The following is a 6,689-nucleotide window of genomic DNA, read 5'->3' on the forward strand; positions in this document are numbered from 1 at the left end:
GTCCGTCGACCGTCGGAGCAGCTCTCGGCGACCTACACTCGTGCAGGACCCCGATGTCGGCCTCACTCTCGCTTGCTGACGGAGGAAAGGAAAAAGCCGGCAAAGACGGATGCGGCGTGCCCTCAGGGGCCTGACTCAGGTGTGTGGGCGACGGGCGGAAGGAGGAGCCGGGAAGTGCCTGGAAGTGGAGGGACTGGGCTGGCTTTGAATGGACGCGGGGCCACCGCCCACCCGGGAAGAGGCCCAGAGGCGGGCTCTTGCGAGAACCGGCTGTGGTCTCGCCACTGCAGTTCTGTGACCTCGGGAAGTCACCCAAACCGTCAAGGACTATTTCCTCTTCTCGAAGTTGGCACCAGTAACAGAACAGACCTCATTGGCGCTTTGGGGAGTTTTGAGGAGAGGATTGGTGGAACTTTCTTACTACAGGCCTGTGACATTCGACGAATGGTGGGTATTAAACACAGAAGTCAGGAAAGAGGAGTGGGTCTGAGGGTGATGACACAAGTCCCAAGAGGGAGGGTGTGTATGTCTGAAACATGGAGAAATGAAAATGCGGAGAGGCCAAATTTTTATGGACACTGAATATTTGGGACAAAGTATAATTATAGCTAACAATTTTGAAGGGCTAATTATATACTTAGCAATTCGCCCGAATTAGCCTCACAACCCTGTGGGACAGGTACTACTACATAACTTTTCACAAGTAAGGGGCCTGAGGCTCAGAGAGGTGACGTGATTTTTCAGAGGTCTCAGAGCTTCGTAAGTGGCCAACATTTGAAGTCAGACTCCAGTCCAGGCACTGATTCTGTTAGAAGAGCTGATATTGGTTCTTGAGCAAGTCCATATCTGTTGAAGTGTATCTGTTGAAGTGATCCAATTAAGCAATCATGGAGTGTCTCTGATATCCAGGACTTGAGAAGTGCCAATAATGTATGAGTCCAGGCTCCTGTTTTCCAAAAGCTAATAAGTTCTTTGAGGAGACGGAGTCAGGCAGAAATCAACTAGCATTTGATGAGCACTTCCTGTATGCCCCAACTCTGCCCTTAAACACACACACACACACACACATCATTTAATTCTCAGAACAATCCTGTAGGGTGGGCCTTAAGTTTTTGTTTTACAAATGAAGAGCCTGAGATTGTGGTGGAGTGGAGATTGAGGGATCAGGTTCTGAGAGCTCCCATGTGCTTTCCTCTCACCCACTCTTGTCTGTTTCACACAATACAAAGTTTTCAGTAGCAGTTCAGTTTGTTAGACCATTTACAATCTGTGACCGAGTACTGCTTATGAGCAATAATCGCTTTTTACCTTTGGTAAATGCTGAGAAGAAAGGAGCTTCAAGTCATATTGGGGTGGCCAGGACTTAGAGCAGTGCTTTAGGATGGGTAAGGTGGCAACAGCATTCAGGGTAGATGGTAGGAGAGTTAAGTTAGGGAGACAAATAGCACTAGTTCAAGGTGAATTTATCAGGGCCTGAAATACAGGATGTCGTGGGAAATGGTAGAATAAGGTGATTCCCAAAACACCTCAAAGAAGGCTTAAAGAGGAGCATAGTGTGGAAGGTTCACAAGATGGACCTAGAAGCCAGACCTCCTGAGTTGCAGCCTCGCACTTACTAGTTCTGGGTCCTTAGGTAAATCATTTTACCTCTCTGAGCCTCGTTTCTGCTCTGTCAAATAAGGATAGCACTTACCTCATAGGGTTGTTATAATAATAAAATTAGTATTTACTTCAGTGTCTGGCATGTAGTTAGCACTAAATAAATGTGTAACTGGAAAATCTTGAAACCGAATCCTAAAAATTAACACTAAAGGCCCCTCGCTTGAATAGACCTCTTCCAAGACCCTGAGAGGGGCCCTAACAATCTGTTCACACCATCTTACTTAGTGTTTATTGTAATTTTGTGTCACTTTTCTCGAAGATATACTGAAATTATCTTTAAGATCTCAGGATCCCACAAAATCGGGATCTACCCCTAGTGGGAACTGTACTGTTGTAAAAAGAGTATAGGCTTTGGAATCAAAAGACTTGTTCCCATAACTTATTATTTGTGTTACTCTGGGTGATTAATTCACTCAGCTAGTCTGGGCCTCAATTTATTTATCAGGTAAATTGGAGATAATAGCAACCAGCCTGAGCTGTTGTGATGATAAGATAGCGCTTGCAAAGGTGAATCATGAAACTTGAAAAGTGCTCTACAAGCTTTTATGAATCAACATTATAACTCATCCATAGTGCATAAGAGGCAAAAATCAAAAGCAACACCAAGGTTTGTAGCTGAAAGAGTAGAAATAGGGTGAGCTGGCAAAAATGATGAAATGATACAGGTAACATTCTTGCTTTTCTGCCAGGATTTCTTCCTGATTAGTCCATGAGACATTGAAGAAAGAAACTAGTAAGCATAGGATCAGAAATTTAAAGCTGAGAGGAGGTGAAAGATTACCTAGCACTACTCCCCACATTTTACAGAAATGTAAGTTAAGGCCCAGGGAAGCTAAAAGACTTTTCTAAGTCCACTAATCTAATAAGTGGCATGATCAGAAGAACCAGATCTCCTGGCACCAGGTTCTTCTTACTCTGTACCAAGTGCAATCTTAAAAGCAGTTCATCATGGGATCTTTCAAAATCAGATACAGCATGGTGCTTACTCTTTAATGGCTTTTGGCTTTATTGCAAACCCCCCCCCACCCCCTACCCCATTTACTTTTCTGTTTTGAAGGTTGATAGACTGGATGAGGCATCGGTCATCTGCTCTTTGCAAGCTTGTTTAGTGAGCAAAACTTCTGATGATTTCAAGGTAAGAGTTATTTCAGAAATTAGTGATGGAATGAGAAATGCAAATATAAAATTTGAAAATTTGTAGCAGCTAGTTATTATCCAAGCTAAGAAAGTTATTCAATTGTTCTATCTGGAAAAGGAGAATAATAAAATTACAGTATGTTTTTTCTGGAATTCAACTACTTCACTTACATTTCCTTCAATCATGCCATCATTTCTGTGAGGTAGGAAATAGGAAGGTGCTGTAATTCCTATTTCACTAACACCAAACAGCAGAAAAGGATTCTTTTAAAACAATAATTCTCAATTGATTAAGAACAATCCTGCATTTATAATTTATAGTACTTTAATAAGGAAAATGAACATGAAATTTGCTTTTGTATTTGCCAAGCAAATACCTAGGATTAAAGAGGATAATGCCCATTTGAAAAACTTCCTTTCTTTAAAGTAGAGAACTCTCATAACATCTTCCTCTAATTTCATGTTCTATGTCAAGCGTAGTCTTGCTGCTTCCCAAGGGCTGGATCTGGATGAACTTGCTACCCTTTGAAGGAAGGCTAACTCTGTGTCCATGAGATGCACTCCAAGCCTCTCCTTGACCTCCCATTTCTCTAGGGCTCTTCTTGCTCTTTTTCGACCCTTTACTTAATATCACCAGCCTGCAGGTTGGCATCCTAATCAGTTGGCTTCTCTGGCTTTCTGCTGGCAGGAGATAATTTGGTCAAAACAGTTTGGTAGAAAACAAATTGGTTGCAATAAAATTTTCCTCAACACGAAAGATTAGTCAGAAATGATTATTTCCAACCACTGGCCTTGTGTGTGTTTGGTAATTTTGGTGGTCAAGGATTTGTTTTGCTGCTTCTTGAGTTTTTGAGAATTTTTTTGTGCACAAATATATGTTTTTCAAGGAATCATTCTATACATACTGTTTACCACATTTGGAAATATTTGCAGTACCTTTGATAGTAAGAGACATTTACATTGTTTTTAAATGTCTAAAATGAACTTAGATTAAAAAGCAGAAAAGTTTGAAGGAAAAAAACCTAAAAAATTATGATAAACTGACAATAACGCTTAAAGACTTTAAAGGTTGCAAAACAACCCATATAAGTAACAAGTAATTTGCCTTTAACCACATTGCCTGATGCTCTCTTTACCTATGGCAGTCTAATTTAATTCCCTCACTCCATTCTGTGATCTGATATGGCTTAGCTCCTCTCCTTGTCTGCCAGAACGGGGAGAGTTTTGGCTTATGTTCTTTGTAACCTACATCACTGTGTAGGATCTTCTCTAGCAAGCATTTCTTCTAGGCATTTCTTCCTACATATTTGCCAGACCTGTCTACCTCCTTGACCTTTGGTAACCCTGTACTCCTACCTTCTTTTTTTCCTCTCTCCTTCCCTTTCTCCCTCCCTCGATATGTTTTCTCCCTCCCTTCCTGTCTTTAGTATTCTAGGCAGATGGGGTGGGGGAATATGACTACTACTATTAATGATAAATTCATGACAGCTAGGATTTAGGAAGTACTTACATGCCAGCCATTGGTCCAAGCACTTTATACATATTAACTTATTTACTCCTCGTAAAATTCTGTTAACCAGGTACTATTCTAGTCCTCATTTTATAGACAGATACAGGTACAGAGGTAACAGATACAGAGAGGTTAAGTAACTTGCCTAAGGTCACATAATCAGTATTATTTGGAACCATGAAGAAAGTAGTCATCATTTAGTTCCCACCAAAAATATATGAATAGAAATGATAATTTATAACTATTAAGTAGGAGACTAATCCATAGACTTTGAAAGCCATCTTGATACTTGACCCTGTTCTAGATTCCTTCTATCTTCAGTAGAGCTAAACAATCGTTACAAAAGCTGTTGGCCATGAATGTTGCCTTTGAAACCAGAATGTACACTGCTGGGAACCACCCCCGCTTCTCTCAATCTGAGATAGTCGTGAACCTCTAGGCAGCTAAGTTGGGGAAGAGACCATGGGACATGTTTTTTCAAAAGCTTAATTTGAAGATCACTTACATTCCAGGCGGTTCCGTATTCTCTGTTGCGAGCACTTGGACCTTACGGCCCTCATCCAACAGCAGCAGCACCTGGCAATTGGAACTCCTGAACAGCTGCACCTCAGGCCTGTTGTGACTCAGGAGAGGGGTGCATGCATTGAAGGAGGACTCTTCAATCACAATGAATAGCTTTGTTTATCCACCGGCCTGGGGAGCCAGACCTGGGTGTTACAACTGGACCTTGATGCTGCTATACTGGTAGCAATCTGCACAGAAGTCATTCTACAGTGACCTCGGAACTCCGAATCTGCCACAATGCCTGACCTGTGACACCTGTGCCCAGGTGAAATCCAGGTGCTACTAACTCCACTTCTGAGCTCTGCATTACTAGAGTGAAGCCTCCCTTCAACCCCTTACCTTTTGCACAATTCACAAGTTCAGATATTCTGCCTATTGTGTTGTACTCTGATAGGATTATTATCTTTTTTGCAGTCATAGAACATGGCCATACAGAGAAACCTGGAAAGGTTTCTCTAAATCAGGTAGATGTTCTCATTATTAGTCATTCAAAGAAGAAGATAATTCTCACACAGAAAAGCATGGAACACGGAACAGGTAGAAGGTGGCACTTCTGGATTTACCTTTTTAGGGTTCAGACTTAGAAGAGTTGAGAAATACAGACGGTTCTCCTCACTGATGCGGGGGAAGTAGCCTCTGCCACAGCTGCCTAGGGAACCAGGCAAAGAAGTTCTCATGGAGACATCAAAATAAAGGTAAATATGCATGTTTTGTGAGTCTATTTATTGTTGCATCACTCTGTCCCTGAATTTTAGTCAAGTTTAATCTAAATCCAGGATTCAAACCGAACAGCCTTCAAGGACCAGAAAAAGCTAAACAGGCCACTCTAAGATAATAAAGAGTGGTGAGCAGAATGGTGAAAGGATGTCCGTATCCATCTAGGCATCCAAGTTCAGATGTTTCAAACGTACTTCCCCATACAGCACTAACAGATATTTTTGCCTAATACATTATTCAGTAATTCAAAAGGATTGAATTCTTTAAACTCCTAACACTTTATTTTTATCAGATAAAAGGGAAAACAACAACGACAGAGTGTCGCATGGAGGTTAGAAAGTGAGGACTGGGTAGGCAGATGGGGAGTGGGGCAAACAAATACTGCGCAGGCTAACCTGTTCTAGCTGGGTCTCTAAGAAGAGGCAAAAGGTGGCGTGCTTCCCCTCCTGAGCCCTTGTGTCAGTGGTGATTTATGAACCATCCCCAAAGAGAAGTTTAACTTCAGGATAAGGTTTGGCAGTCCCCTCTCTATGTGCAGAGTCTCCTTGCATTGTCATCTTTGGCAGATCGGAATTCAAGTTGAAGAGACCGAGTAGATCTCCTTACAACTTCACCCTCAATTTCCTCCCATCCCAGCCCTGTGGTTCCATTTTGGTCACTGTGGCTACAGTGATCGAAACGGCCTGCTTCATCTTTCAGCCCCAAACTCCAAGCCAACTGCTAAGTGCTTTCTTCTCTAGTGTTTTCAAGCTCATGGTTTCAGACTGAGGGCTTTAATTTTATCCTGCTTTGAGAGAGCCCTCTTTGAGTCTTCCAGATGTACATATACCTCTCACTGTTTACCACCTCTAATCAATAGCAGGAAAGAAACTGGAAAATCTTTCATTAGAGAAATATTCTTTGTTTTAGCCTACCTGCCTCCAAGACAGCTGGTCTACTCAGTGCCCCAAAGCCAAAAGTGTAGTAATTCTCACTAAGCTCTGAATATACCATTCTACTGTAGACATTGTTTTCATCCCCCCCATGCACACACACTTCATTGTTTTGTCTCATTCCCCCCATGCACACACACTTCATTGTTTTGTCTTGTGTATACTTG

This window comes from Pteropus alecto, unplaced genomic scaffold, assembly GCF_000325575.1.
Source record: "Pteropus alecto unplaced genomic scaffold, ASM32557v1 scaffold106, whole genome shotgun sequence".
Taxonomy (NCBI): Eukaryota; Metazoa; Chordata; class Mammalia; order Chiroptera; family Pteropodidae; genus Pteropus; species Pteropus alecto.